We start from the raw sequence: 15,888 nt of genomic DNA, 5'->3' as shown, positions 1-15,888 counted from the left end.
ACGACGCGGATCATGTTGGCGTGGATGAGAGCTGATCCATCCTTAGCCCACATGCACCACGCACGAGACAAGGGCCTTGGTCACCAATGCAGAACTTGAACCGGCGGTGCAAACACCCGTCTTTGGAGATGCGGATGCCTGCGTAATCGTCGACTAGAACTAGCTAGGTGCAACATCGCCGAGAAGGCTAATCGGATATTGGTGGCTAAAGAAAAAGAGAAAAAGAAATAGATCTGAAACAAAATTTGCTAAACTACAAAACTAATCTAAAGAAAAACCTAGCAACGAGATCGGATGCCCCCGGCGGAGATCATGGAGATCGATCTCCCCGGGGGCGGCGGAAGCTGTGGGTGGCTAAACCCTAGGTCGCAGAAAGAACCGCTCTGATACCATGAAGGCAATAATAGTTGTATTGATTCTAGATTGATACTGCGTGATTACATTGAGAGCCCCTTGGACTGATTATATAGTATTAGAAGACTTGGGGGCTAAGAAGCATACTAGAGATAGAATCCTAAACTACCAAATATAACAAACCATGTCCTACTCTAACACCTAATTGTGGTATACTCTAACAGTAAAGCAATAAGTTGAGCTGATTAGAAGTGCACACATCCTCGCAGGTACTCCCTCCGTTCAAGCAATATTGAGAAACATGAAAGGAAGAAGCGTTCGAGATCTTACTTCAGTCAAATTCAGGGGAGCAGCAGTGAGCTCCAGGACCTCAGATTCAGCACTAGCAAGCAAGAGGACCTAATATTCAGCACCAGTGAGCTACACGGGCGACCTGTTCATTGACCGGCAGCACAACGACTTGTTCCTTCACTGGCAGCACCAACGGTGGCGCCGCTGATTCTTGGTCAGCGGAGGATCACCAAAGACGTCCGGGAAAACCACCAGGGATTCGAGAGGGGAAAACGATCCTAGAGGAACAAATTATCACCCTGAAGCCGTTGAACAGATCGGGGAAGCCTGAAGAGTGGCGACGGCGTCGAGCTCGACCGGCCACCGGAGTTGGAGGAGACGCCTCGATTCCTTCGATTCACGGATTCCCGACAAGCGTGGGTCTATGGCGGAGATCCTGTTCTGCTCTATGTGACGTAGATCATGCACGTGGCCTCTGTGGAGCTCGAGCTCGTCTCCTCCGGCGAATCCTGCGCCACACCTTCGTCAAAGCTCGCTCGAGCTCGAGCACGTCCTGAAAGAGGGAAATGGAGGGCGCGGAGGCGGCGGAGGGCGTGGACCTAGAAGAGGAGGAAGGAGGGCGGAGAGGTCCTCGACGACCTCCTTCCTCGTCCCCGTCGATGGCGGACGGCGGGCCGGTCGGGGAAGAAGGTGGTTTGAAATCTGAAATTTAGGACTACTTTGACACGGTTTAGATGTATTAGGGGGTTTTTCGAAAAAACGGAAATAAACTAAGGGTCCGACGCCCTTTCCCGGACGGAGGGAGTATAACTATTCAACCTAAACTTATTATTATGCATGTAGATGCCCTCGTCAGGGTCAACTGAATGCCTCTGTCACTTGCTTAAAGTAACAAGACACATGGAAGAAATAGGAGAATTTGGTTTGCGCAAGATTCTTCTTAAAATGGTTAGCGTTAGAATCTGTCGTTGCTATCGACCTTTCCATTGCTCAGCCCAACGGCAGACGCAACCAATTACTCACTACGCACGATCATGTGAGTAGGAGGAGACGGCTTGTAGGGTGAGGCCGTCCATCGCGAAAATGATTTCCCATAGTGTTTTTTTTTTTTTTTTTGGAGAGAACCATCCCAAAGTGTTGAGCCAGTTCAATCGTTTTCAAAAGGGATACAACTTCAGCAGGCAAATCGTCGACAAGAACACGATATATCACAATTAGAGCAGCCCCGTCCTCCAGCGCGAGCTTCACGTACGAAAGAAAGAGGCCACCAAAACTTATCATGACAAACTCGACCGGAGGTGGCTTCCATAACTCAACTTGCTTCTTCCGAGGAGGGGTCTTTGGACTGAGTTGAAGGATTCTTTCTGGCGCTGGAACTCTGTTCTTCAGTTTCTGGTGGCATGAACTTGGTGGAGGTTGTGACAAAGACGCCACAGAAAGTGATGGGCCTTGGCCGGACAATATGTAGTTTCCAAATGCCTTCCCCGCCATGAAAAGCCAGCACAGGACTCGCCCCTCGCCAATGCCGGCACTTGCCGGTTGATCAGATGCAGCTGAACACGTACGGTAGGCCGACCGGGCCAAAAACAAACTCTTTGTGTCAAAATGGTTCACACATTAGAATTTGCATCGTCACTCTGCTCAACCAGCTGGGCATATCCCATGTTTCAGTTACAGGGGTCGATGATCCCTGCTACCGTAGAAACGATCTGATCGCCATGGGGCCGCTGTGGTTGTCACACCAGAGACGTGAGCATTCCAGACCTAGATGTACTGCATTTTTTAACTTGTTAGCTCTGTGGAATTTGTGAACTGGCGTACTGCATTTGTGAACTTGTTAGCTGTGTGGAATTTGTAAACTAGCGTAATGCATTTCTGATCTTCTGGTTTTGCATTTCTGAACTTTCATATGCGAGATTGCGAAATGGCGTTCGAACAACGAAAAGGGGAATAGCCTCTTACACATCTGCACCGGACATAAGTACATGTCCGGTTACGTTTATGGGCCTTCAAGCAAACTGTTCTTGATTCGGTTTGCCGATGATCCCTCAAAATAACAGCATGCCACTGACGCGTCTAGCGGGCGGACGCCCGCCCGTCGGTAGTCTCTGGCGCACCACCGTAAAAGGAAAGTTCCTGTCCCAACAATATAAAAGTGGAAAGGAACCCTACTTTCTAGCTACCACACTCGCCTTGTCTTCCCCATCCCGATTCGGCCAGCGCGCCGCCCCGGCCACTAGCGCTCGCCGCCGTCCTCCCCTAGCACGTGCGCCCTCGTCTTCGACTTCCCCTCGAGCGCACGCCGGCAGCCGGCCTGTTTCCCCGTCTCCCACATGCCACCGCACGAGCTCGGCGACAGGATCCCGCCGGCGACTTCCTCCCGCCCCGCTCCAGCCATGGCCTCCACCCCGCGCTTCCTGAACGGACCTGCCTCCACCCCCGCCGCCGGGAGGTCCCCCCGACTCCATCCCCTGCGAACACCAGGTCTCTAGCTGCACCTCGCGTGCCCGAGATGTCTCCTCCTGGGAGCTCCTGGGACACCGCGGAGCCGAGCCGAGGGAGTAGAGGAGGACGGCCTGGGCAAGCAGGCTGAGGAGGAGATCAGCTCGCGGCGGCCCGGTACCAGAGTCGGAGAAGGCGACCTTCACGCCGTAAATTGGGGAACGCACAAATTGATCTGGAGGAGCGCGGACGGCGAGGAACTCCTGGCACTGCTGCTCGACGGCGGCCTGGTTCTTCTTGCGCCGGCGAGAGTATCATCGGGGAGCTGAAGGACGTGCTCGCTGACGGATACGCTCCGGCGTTCCATGGGCCTAGCATTGACCCACCAGATATCGTATTAGATCGTTGCCTAAAAAACATGATAATTGCTCAATTCTGCCTATTATGAGTAGTAGTATTCCGTACCTAATACCGTTTGTTGCTTATTTATGCCAATAATTACCTAAACATCACATAATATTTGCTTATTTTCTCCCCGTTCGGTTCATTTGATCAAAACTGATGGGGGTACCATTGAAGTTGCCTAACAACATATGATACTTGTTCAATGACCGCATTTTGTTGCTTAATATCCTGTATTAGTTGCTCAATTATGTAATTTAGTAATAGTTGATTAATTATGTTAGTTTGTTGCTCATCGATGTCTTAAAATTCTCTAAAATTGTCGCAAAGTTACATATTGCTGCTATGAAGTTGCTATTAAACTTTGAGGCATTATGAGTCAAGCTCCGTGGTAAAACAAACAACTTTCAAGCAACAGTAGGCCACTTCGCTTCGTTGGCGGGCAACTTAACACTATCAGTAAGCAACTTCACAATATTGGTAAAACAAGCAACTTTAAAGCAACGGTAAGCCACTTCACTTTGTTGGCGGGCAACTTAACATCATCAAGCAACTTCACAACATTGGTAAAACAAGCAACTTTAAAGCAAAGTAGGCAACTTCACTTCGTTGGAGGGTAACTTAACACCATCGGTAAAAAACTTCACTTCGTTGGCGGGCAACTTAACACCATCGATAAGCAATTTCACATCGATGACGGGAAACTTAACACCATCGAAAAGCAACTTCACTTCATTGGCGGGCAACTTAACACCATCGGTAAGAAACTTCACAACATCGGTAAAACAAGCACCTTTAAAGCAAAAGTAGGCAACTTCACTTCGTCGGCGGGCAACTTAACACCATCGGTAAGCAACTTAACTTTGTCGGCAGGCAACTTAACACCATCGGTAAGCAATTTCACTTCATTGATCGGCCTATCGGGCATCGTTGAAGGAGATGGTCTGTGGACCATCCATCTACGCCTCGATGAAGGTGCACCTCGCCGCCTTGTCGGCCCTCCAAAAGAGGCGGTCCTCCTTCTTCGCGGCCTTCTATGTCGCCTTGCGCGTGGCAAAGTGTTTCTTCTCGGCGGCGACGTTCTCGGGGAAGCGGGCCGCCCACTCGAGTCACGCGCGCTTGTCCCACTTGGCGATGAGAACGCGGCGCTCCAGTTCTCGATGGCAACGTTGCTCCTCCTGCGTGACGAGGCGCGGCGGCGGCGCAAGGTCCTCAGCTTGATGGTGTGTCTAGACGTCGTGGAAGTTCATCGACTGGCACGAGCGCCCGATTCGCCAGGCTACGGCATCGTACGCGCGTACCACCTCGAGCCCTGTCTCGAACGTGCCGAGGCCGATACGCTCGTCGCCGATCCGGATCTCCGCGTAGAAGGTTCCGTTGGGGCGCTCGCAGACGTCGCGGTACCCCGTGCTCGAACGGCGTCGCGGCGGCATGTACGTAACATAAACGAATCCTATTAAGAGAGGTTAATTGAGTAGGCAACAATTTGATGAAATTAAGCAACTAATATATGCAATTAAGCAACTAGTCTGACCAAAAAGTGAGTAATAATCAAGTCTATCCATCATTGTCTTTTCTCTTCTCTCTGCATATACGGATTTTCTCTTCTCCACTCCTCCGTCTCCATTTCCAACCTCAAAGCCTTCACAGGGGTGCCGCTTAGGATCCAGCCGAACTGCTTGAAGGAGGAGGCCGGAGGTAGGAGGAGACGTGTCGTTGCAGCCATCCGGATGGCTCCCCTTAATCCTGCCCATCCATGGAGATCCCTCCCATGTTCGGCTCAAGCGGGGCCTCAACTCGGTCACCGTCGGTACCCACCACGGCAAAGGCGCCGCTCCGGCCAAGCATCAGCAGCAGAGCGGTGCAGCTCTTAGATCGAACGGGGAGAAGGAGACCGTCTGGGGCCGTGGATGGGAGCGGAGGAGACCGTCTGGGCGGCGGAGGAGACCTGCTGGGGCTGGGCTTGGTGGAGACTGATTGGGGCGGCGCTCGCGCACCTCAGGCGAGGCTGCCTTACCCGCACGAATCGGGGGCGAAATTAGAAGTCTGGAAATAGCAGGGAACTAATTTTCTTCCTTTTCTTTTCCGGCCCGTGGATTCCGTTTGTCGTTTATGGCGTGCGCTCGGCGTGTCCATCTGGCACGCGCGTGCCCGGAAGAATTATGTTGCCGATGAGAATTTTAACTCGTGTCAACAGGGCCGCTTCGTACTTGTGGCACAAGGTGTTTGGCAATATCGTGAAAAGGGTGCCATGTTGAAGTTGACCGTCATCATCTCGTCACCTCACCTGGTGGCGTGGAATGTTGCTGACTCTCAAATCAGAGTGCGAGTAATGGGCTCGCAAGATGCCATGCACTTCCTTGCAGGTTAGCTTACAAGTTTCAATGATGGTGTTAACAACTGACCGTCTAGCCTGATCGAAATAACTCCCACATAGTAGAATCTTCTGACAGGCAAGAAAATGAAAAACTCACAATATGACCTTCTGACGGTAACAAGCACAAGAGGGTGTAGTACACCAGTAGAATCAACTCAGCATTGATGTTCACTACGGGAGAACCGACGTGTGTCGACGGCCAGGCTATGTGCCGACGGCCAAATGTCGGGGCCGTCGGCACAGAGGCCTCCAGCTACCGGCGACGAAGCTCACCGTCGGCACAGCGGGGCCGTCGGCACAACGCACGGTACACCGACGGCCACCCTCGGCGCAACCTCGGCCGTCGGCACAGCTAGGTGGAGCCCGAAGGTCACCGTCGGCACATCTGCAACCGTCGGTACACGCTCTGACAGGAGGGCCCAGCCGTTAAACTGTCACGGCGCCGTCTGCACTGTGCCGACGGTAGCCCACGGCGCAACGGCGGCCGTCGGCACAGCGCCTGACTGCTGGGTCCCCCTGCTTCTGTGCCGACGGTGACCCACGGCACAACGGCGGCCGTCGGCACAGCCAAATATGCACATTTTTTGGTTTTTCCTGTTTTTTTTTGCATCAAAGAGATAATTATTACCCATATAATTATTAATCCATATCATTTTTTTTGTTTATTTATTTCTCACTGCTATTTTGGCGAACCCCTTTGCGAGAAACCTATATATATGTATAAGGGCGGTATAGAACCCCTTCGCCAGAAATCGAACCTCGGAGGGGGTGAATGGCCCATACACGATACAAAATACTTAAGACCCACACACGATACAAAATACTTAAATAACTAGACTCACACACATACCAAAGCGCTTACAGAACTAGACCCACACACGAACCGAAACAGTTAAAGAACTACACCCACACAGAGGAAGCAAAACACTTAAAGAAACTACACCCACACACATGAACCAAAACACTTAAAGAACTAGACCCACACACAAACCAAAGCTTTTAAAGAACTACACCCACACACGAACAAAGCACTTAACACTGGGTCGACACACACATATTAATCAGAGAAGTCGAAATCTTCATCCTCGCTGGGGGTGTCCTCTGAAGCGGTGGTTGTGAGGTTCCACAACCACCGTTCATCATTCTCCCCCCATGTCGACGCCTCTCCTTTGGCGTACTCTGCTTCAACCTCGGCCTTCCTCTGCCGCTTTCCCGCCCTCCTCTCTCTCCTGTACGTCTGCTTCTCCTTCCAGAATGCGCGCGTTGCCTCGACGTCTCCGGGATGGTCTCTGCGCCACTGTGCCATGAACTGCTCGTCCGCCTCGGTGGTATCAATCCGCCGCTGGCCAGCCCTGTACCGCCGCGCTTCACCCTGTGAGCGAAGTAGTGGCTCGCAGAGAGACTCGAGCTTCCGTCGAGACCTGACCTCCGGGAAGTTCATTTCGTGGCGCGGCCGGCCAAACCTCCAAGCCGCAACGTCGTATGCGCGGGCAGCAGCCTCCTTCGTGTAGAAGGTGCCGAGCCACACACGCGTACCACCGGCGGTGATTTCAGCCGCGAAATGTCCCGCAGGCCGCAGGCGAACGCCGATGAAGCCCGTGTTGCTACGGCGACGAGGAGCCATCTCAGCGGCAGCTCAGCTCAGAGGATTTTGTGGTTCTATTGGATGAGAGAAGTGATGAAGGGAGAAATGTTGCTGGTGCTGTTAGTGGAGAAGCCATGGCTATATATAGGCCGACGAGGGGCTGAAACGGCGGGAAAACATGGCGGGAGAGAATGGGCGGGAAAGGGTGGGCGGGAAAAAAGGGCGGGAGAGAAGCAGCGGGAAAGGGTGGGCGGGAAAAAAGGGCGGGAGAGAAGGAGCGGGAAAGGGGGGGGGGGTAAAAAAGGGCGGGAGAGAAGCAGCGGGAAAAGGGTGGGCGGGAAAAAAAGGGCAGGAGAGATTCTGCATGTATAGGGGGGAACTCCCTCGGAGGTGAACCGGAGAGAACCTTGGGATCATAGGGGATGGTACTTGTTTCCACATGTACCTATGACCTAAGCAAGCTCAAACGTAGGCATACGCCCACCGGGGGACCCCCGATGGGATGCAGTCAAAGGGGTAGACGACGCGGTCAACCGTAACTAGGGTTTCGTCGTAAATCGAGCATCGGACCTAGGGAATGGCCCCAAAAGTTGTGTGTGTCCACATGGCATGCACAAAAGTGATTTGAGATGGTTCTATATCCAATGCTACCCTCCGGTGTGCCCGCTTCTCGGACATGGGGTTCCTACACATAGGCAGATCTCGCATGTATAGGGGGAACTCCCTGAGGTGAACCGGAGAGAACCTTGGGATCATAGGGGATGGTACTTGTTTCCACATGTACCTATGACCTAACCAAGCTCAAACGTAGGCATACGCCCACCGGGGACCCCGATGGGATGCGATCAAAGGGGTAGACGGCGCGGTCAACGTAACTAGGGTTTCGTCGGGAAATCGAGCATCGGACCTAGGGAATGGCCCCAAAAGTTGTGTGTGTCCACATGGCATGCACAAAAGTGATTTGAGATGGTTCTATATCCAATGCTACCCTCCGGGTGTGCCCGGCTTCTCGGACATGGGGTTCCTACACATAGGCATCTTCGCATGTATAGGGGGAACTCCCTGAGGTGAACCGGAGAGAACCTTGGGATCATAGGGGATGGTACTTGTTTCCACATGTACCTATGACCTAACCAAGCTCAAACGTAGGCATACGCCCACCGGGGGACCCCGATGGGATGCGATCAAAGGGGTAGACGGCGCGGTCAACGTAACTAGGGTTTCGTCAGAAATCGAGCATCGGACCTAGGGAATGGCCCCAAAAGTTGTGTGTGTCCACATGGCATGCACAAAAGTGATTTGAGATGGTTCTATATCCAATGCTACCCCCTCCGGGTGTGCCCGGCTTCTCGGAGATGGGGTTCCTACACTTAGGCAGATTCTGCATGTATAGGGGGGAACTCCCTCGGAGGTGAACCGGAGAGAACCTTGGGATCATAGGGGATGGTACTTGTTTCCACATGTACCTATGACCTAACCAAGCTTAAACGTAGGCATACGCCCACCGGGGGACCCCCGATGGGATGCAGTCAAAGGGGTAGACGACGCGGTCAACAGAACTAGGGTTTCGTCAGAAATCGAGCATCGGACCTAGGGAATGGCCCCAAAAGTTGTGTGTGTCCACATGGCATGCACAAAAGTGATTTGAGATGGTTCTATATCCAATGCTACCTTCTCCGGGTGTGCCCGGCTTCTCGGAGATGGGGTTCCTACACTTAGGCAGATTCTGCATGTATAGGGGGGAACTCCCTCGGAGGTGAACCGGAGAGAACCTTGGGATCATAGGGGATGGTACTTGTTTCCACATGTACCTATGACCTAACCAAGCTTAAACGTAGGCATACGCCCACCGGGGACCCCGATGGGATGCAGTCAAAGGGGTAGACGACGCGGTCAACAGAACTAGGGTTTCGTCAGAAATCGAGCATCGGACCTAGGGAATGGCCCCAAAAGTTGTGTGTGTCCACATGGCATGCACAAAAGTGATTTAAGATGGTTCTATATCCAATGCTACCCCCCCGGGTGTGCCCGGCTTCTCGGAGATGGGGTTCCTACACTTAGGCAGATTCTGGATGTCGAGGGGGAACTCCCTGAGGTGAACCGGAGAGAACCTTGGGATCATAGGGGATGGTACTTGTTTCCACATGTACCTATGACCTAACCAAGCTCAAACGTAGGCATACGCCCACCGGGGACCCCGATGGGATGCGATCAAAGGGGTAGACGACGCGGTCAACGTAACTAGGGTTTCGTCGTAAATCGAGCATCGGACCTAGGGAATGGCCCCAAAAGTTGTGTGTGTCCACATGGCATGCACAAAAGTGATTTGAGATGGTTCTATATCCAATGCTACCCTCCTCCGGGTGTGCCCGGCTTCTCGGAGATGGGGTTCCTACACTTAGGCATTCTCGCATGTATAGGGGGAACTCCCTGAGGTGAACCGGAGAGAACCTTGGGATCATAGGGGATGGTACTTGTTTCCACATGTACCTATGACCTAAGCAAGCTCACACGTAGGCATACGCCACACGCGGGACCCACGATGGGATGCAGTCATATGGGTAGACGAGGCGGTCACCGTAACTAGGGTTTCGTCGAAATCGAGCATCGGACCTAGGGAATGGCCCCAAAAGTTGTGTGTGTCCACATGGCATGCACAAAAGTGATTTGAGATGGTTCTATATCCAATGCTACCACAACCCCGTGTCCCCGGCTTCTCGGACATGGGGTTCCTACACATAGGCAGATTCTGCAGGTATAGGGGGAACTCCCTGAGGTGAACCGGAGAGAACCTTGGGATCATAGGGGATGGTACTTGTTTCCACATGTACCTATGACCTAACCAAGCTCAAACGTAGGCATACGCCCACCGGGGACCCCCGATGGGATGCGATCAAAGGGGTAGACGGCGCGGTCAACGTAACTAGGGTTTCGTCGTAAATCGAGCATCGGACCTAGGGAATGGCCCCAAAAGTTGTGTGTGTCCACATGGCATGCACAAAAGTGATTTGAGATGGTTCTATATCCAATGCTACCCCTCCGGTGTGCCCGGCTTCTCGGACATGGGGTTCCTACACATAGGCAGATTCTGCATGTATAGGGGGGAACTCCCTCAGCTCGGAGGTGAACCGGAGAGAACCTTGGGATCATAGGGGATGGTACTTGTTTCCACATGTACCTATGACCTAACCAAGCTCAAACGTAGGCATACGCCCACCGGGGACCCCCGATGGGATGCAACAAAGGGGTAGACGACGCGGTCACCGTAACTAGGGTTTCGTCGTAAATCGAGCATCGGACCTAGGGAATGGCCCCAAAAGTTGTGTGTGTCCACATGGCATGCACAAAAGTGATTTGAGATGGTTCTATATCCAATGCTACCTCTCCGGGTGTGCCCGGCTTCTCGGACATGGGGTTCCTACACATAGGCAGATTCTCGCATGTATAGGGGAACTCCTGAGGTGAACCGGAGAGTCCCTTGGGATCATAGGGGATGGTACTTGTTTCCACATGTACCTATGACCTAACCAAGCTCAAACGTAGGCATACGCCCACCGGGGACCCCGATGGGATGCAATCAAAGGGGTAGACGACGCGGTCAACGTAACTAGGGTTTCGTCGTAAATCGAGCATCGGACCTAGGGAATGGCCCCAAAAGTTGTGTGTGTCCACATGGCATGCACAAAAGTGATTTGAGATGGTTCTATATCCAATGCTACCCCCTCCGGGTGTGCCCGGCTTCTCGGACATGGGGTTCCTACACATAGGCAGATTCTCGCATGTATAGGGGAACTCCTGAGGTGAACCGGAGAGAACCTTGGGATCATAGGGGATGGTACTTGTTTCCACATGTACCTATGACCTAACCAAGCTCAAACGTAGGCATACGCCCACCGGGGGACCCCCGATGGGATGCAGTCAAAGGGGTAGACGACGCGGTCAACAGAACTAGGGTTTCGTCAGAAATCGAGCATCGGACCTAGGGAATGGCCCCAAAAGTTGTGTGTGTCCACATGGCATGCACAAAAGTGATTTGAGATGGTTCTATATCCAATGCTACCCCCTCCGGGTGTGCCCGGCTTCTCGGAGATGGGGTTCCTACACTTAGGCAGATTCTCGCATGTATAGGGGGAACTCCTGAGGTGAACCGGAGAGAACCTTGGGATCATAGGGGATGGTACTTGTTTCCACATGTACCTATGACCTAACCAAGCTCAAACGTAGGCATACGCCCACCGGGGGACCCCCGATGGGATGCAGTCAAAGGGGTAGACGGCGCGGTCAACAGAACTAGGGTTTCGTCAGAAATCGAGCATCGGACCTAGGGAATGGCCCCAAAAGTTGTGTGTGTCCACATGGCATGCACAAAAGTGATTTGAGATGGTTCTATATCCAATGCTACCCCCTCCGGGTGTGCCTGGCTTCTCGGACATGGGGTTCCTACACATAGGCAGATTCTGCATGTATAGGGGGGAACTCCCTCAGCTCGGAGGTGAACCGGAGAGAACCTTGGGATCATAGGGGATGGTACTTGTTTCCACATGTACCTATGACCTAACCAAGCTCAAACGTAGGCATACGCCCACCGGGGGACCCCCGATGGGATGCAGTCAAAGGGGTAGACGACGCGGTCAACAGAACTAGGGTTTCGTCAGAAATCGAGCATCGGACCTAGGGAATGGCCCCAAAAGTTGTGTGTGTCCACATGGCATGCACAAAAGTGATTTGAGATGGTTCTATATCCAATGCTACCCTCCGGGTGTGCCCGGCTTCTCGGACATGGGGTTCCTACACATAGGCAGATTCTCGCATGTATAGGGGAACTCCCTCGGAGGTGAACCGGAGAGAACCTTGGGATCATAGGGGATGGTACGTGTTTCCACATGTACCTAAGACCTAACCAAGCTCAATCGTAGGCATACGCCCACCGGGGGACCCCGATGGGATGCAGTCCAAGGGGTAGACGACGCGGTCACCGTAACTAGGGTTTCGTCAGAAATCGAGCATCGGACCTAGGGAATGGCCCCAAAAGTTGTGTGTGTCCACATGGCATGCACAAAAGTGATTTAAGATGGTTCTATATCCAATGCTACCCCACCGGGTGTGCCCGGCTTCTCGGAGATGGGGTTCCTACACTTAGGCAGATTCTGCATGTATAGGGGGAACTCCCCTGAGGTGAACCAGAGAGAACCTTGGGATCATAGGGGATGGTACTTGTTTCCACATGTACCTATGACCTAACCAATCTCAAACGAAGGCATACGCCCACCTGGGTACACCCGATGGGATGCAGTCAAAGGGGTAGACGTCGCGGTCAACATACCTAGGGTTTCGTCAGAAATCGATCATCGGACCTAGGGAATGGCCCCAAAAGTTGTGTGTGTCCACATGGCATGCACAAAAGTGATTTGAGATGGTTCTATATCCAATGCTACCCCCTCCGGGTGTGCCCGGCTTCTCGGACATGGGGTTCCTACACATAGGCAGATTCTGCATGTATAGGGGGGAACTCCCTCGGAGGTGAACCTGAGAGAACCTTGGGATCATAGGGGATGGTACTTGTTTCCACATGTACCTATGACCTAACCAAGCTCAAACGTAGGCATACGCCCACCGGGGGAACCCCGATGGGATGCAGTCAAAGGGGTAGACGACGCGGTCAACGTAACTAGGGTTTCGTCGTAAATCGAGCATCGGACCTAGGGAATGGCCCCAAAAGTTGTGTGTGTCCACATGGCATGCACAAAAGTGATTTGAGATGGTTCTATATCCAATGCTACCCCTCCGGGTGTGCCCGGCTTCGAACTAAGTAACCCGTAGTAAAACATCCTGTGCCGACGGCCGTCGGCACAGCATCATGCCAACTAAGTAACCTAGTAGAACAAGTGCTTACTCCTATTCTATTCTTATTTTTTGTAGTAAATAGTGACAATATTTATTTAAAAAAATAAAAAGGAAAATAAAAAATAAAATAAAAAAATAAAAAAAACAGCCTGTGCCGACGGTCACCGTCGGCACAAACTCACCGTCGGCATGTGGGTGGACATAATCAGATCGGCGCGCGCGGCCCGACCACCTCATCCACACCCCCACCCCGGCCCGCCCTCGCCACGCCCCACCCCCGCGCCGCCGTCTCCGGCCGCCACCCGCCGCCACGCCCGGCCGCCTCGCTCCGCCACCACCCGCCGCCACGCCCGGCCGCCTCGCCTCCGCCACCACACGCCGACGCCCGGCCACCTCGCCCGCCCTCTTCCTCCGCCACCACCCGCCGAGGCCCGGCCGCCTCGCCTCCGCCGCGTCGGCAGCCGCCCGCCGCGCCTGCAGCCGCCCGCCCCGACCCCCTCGCCTCCGCCACCAGCCGCCGACGCTTCGGCCGCTCTTCCTCCGCCACCACCCGCCGACGCCGGCCGCTCGCCTCCGCCGCGTCGGCAGCAGCCCCGCCGCGCTGCAGCCGCCCCGCCCCGACCTCGCCTCGCGCCGCGCCTGCCGCTCGCCTCGCCCGGCCCCCCACGCCTCCGCTGCCCTGCCCGCCTCCCCCCGGTAATTTTTCTTCTTTTTATTTTTATTTTTGTGTCTATTTGGTAGTTAGTTAGTTATTGAGTAGTTAATAGTTAGGGAAAATTGAAATGGAAAATGAAATTGAAAATGAAATTGAAATTGAAATGCTAGTTGAAAAAGATATTGAAATGCTAATTGAAAATAAAAATTGAAATGCTAAATGAAATTGAAATTGAAATGCTAATTGAAAATGAAAATCAAATTGAAATGCTAAATGAAAATAAAATTGAAATGCAAAATGAAATTGAAATTGAAATGCTAATTGAAATTGAAAATGAAATCTATTTAGCGTTGAATTTGCATTGACAAATTTTTATTATTTGAACTAGGTCCCGTAGTGAGCACTCCGCGTGACGACCCCGGATCTTGCGGCGCATCTCTACGGCCGTCGACATCGCCGGTTGTTCGACTACTTCCTCTACAGCCGAGGGTGAGCTGAATTGCCGACTCCCCCTTCGCATTTTTTATGTCACTAGATTTCATTTCTCCGTCAAGTCGCGTAACCTAGGTGTCAATTCCCGTCCGCAAGCGTTACGCGGATAAATATGCATTAGTGGTCAGCATATTTTGAACCGTAACGCTTGTGGCATTTACGGGACAGTCGCCGGACCCGTAGTTGGGTACGTTTTCCATGTTGCTGGGTGCGAGACAGGATTTCGTCAGCGCCTCCCTGTTGTTCTCCGGATGCACATCCTCTCGGCTTTTTGCCGAGACGTGTATCGGGAGAGCAGCGGGGAGGTGCTGCCGAAATTCTGTCTCGCACCCGAGCAGAACGTGGAGAACGTACCCAACTACGGGTCCGGGGGCTGCTAGGAGCCCACCTAGTAGAGATGTAGGTTGATGCACGCGTTTTCGCCGGTAGAAAAATAAAAATATGATGCATTCAATTTCATGCTACTATTTGTTGTTTGTCACGCAATAAAGCAGGATGGCTGATAATGAGTGGATGTACAAAGGGCCGTGTTAGTTCGACTCAAGTGACAGATGAATGGAAATGGAAGACCGATTTGTTAGTGAAGGAGTTAGCTCGTGGTTCGAAGGGGATTGTTCGTCCCCGTTGCCCTTGCAATGTCTGCAGGAGGCGTCATCCTAAGGATATTCTAGAGATGACTAAACACCTTTGGTGGAATGGGTATATGCGTGACTACGACCCGCCGGTCGACTTTTCTCGGCACGAACGTGATAGAGGTGAGGTGATGCGGCAGCGGATCGATGGCAATGAGAACGATGGCATCTTAAACTTGCTAGATGATCTTCGGGATGCTGACATGCCAGAGTTACCATGGGACGAACAGTCTGAACCGGAGGAACCGCCTGAACCGGAGGGACCGCCACAACCGGAGGAACTTCCAGAGGAGGAACCTGAGCCAACCGCGAGGGCCTTCATTGATATGATGGCCTCAGCTAGGAGGCCTCTATACCCGGGTGCAAAAATGTCTCAACTTGATGGCATCACGCAGTTGCTAGCCGACAAGTGCATGTTTGAGAGTACTCGAGCATCCTTTGAAAAGACTCTGAGCACAGTAGGTAACATGTTGCCTGAAGGTCATTGCTTGCCCAAGACCATGTACGAAACGAAGAAAATCTTGAAAGCATTGAAAATGGATTATGTAACATATGATGTCTGTCCAAAACTTTGCCTTTTGTTTTGGAAAGACTATGCGGATGACAAGTACTGTGCCAAGTGTGGTCACTCTAGGTATCATGAGGTAGATGTAGGCAATGGTCAGAAGAGGCAGACAAAGGTAGCCATAAAGATTCTTCGTTATCTCCCATTCATCAAAAGAATCCAGCGGCTTTACATGTTCGAGGAGACTGCCAAGCAGATGACATGGCATAAGACCGGATAAGATTGCAAGACGAGAAGAAACGGGTACCC

At 52.5% G+C, this 15,888-nt stretch overlaps 1 long non-coding RNA gene across 1 annotated transcript; it reads right to left on the bottom strand.

Annotated features, from left to right (window-relative positions):
- Positions 1-4,203: 4,203 nt before the first annotated feature.
- On the bottom strand, positions 4,204-5,540 carry LOC127316963 (uncharacterized). The gene is made up of 2 exons (XR_011748363.1): positions 5,024-5,540; positions 4,204-4,942 (listed from the first exon to the last, which is right to left on the bottom strand). It is a non-coding gene; the product is annotated as an uncharacterized lncRNA (long non-coding RNA).
- Between the last annotated feature and the right edge of the window lie 10,348 nt (positions 5,541-15,888).

Source organism: Lolium perenne, chromosome 7 (genome assembly GCF_019359855.2).
Source record: "Lolium perenne isolate Kyuss_39 chromosome 7, Kyuss_2.0, whole genome shotgun sequence".
NCBI lineage: Eukaryota > Viridiplantae > Streptophyta > Magnoliopsida > Poales > Poaceae > Lolium > Lolium perenne.
Note: the sequence above shows the minus strand (reverse complement) of the source record. Positions and strands in the feature narration are given on the sequence as shown.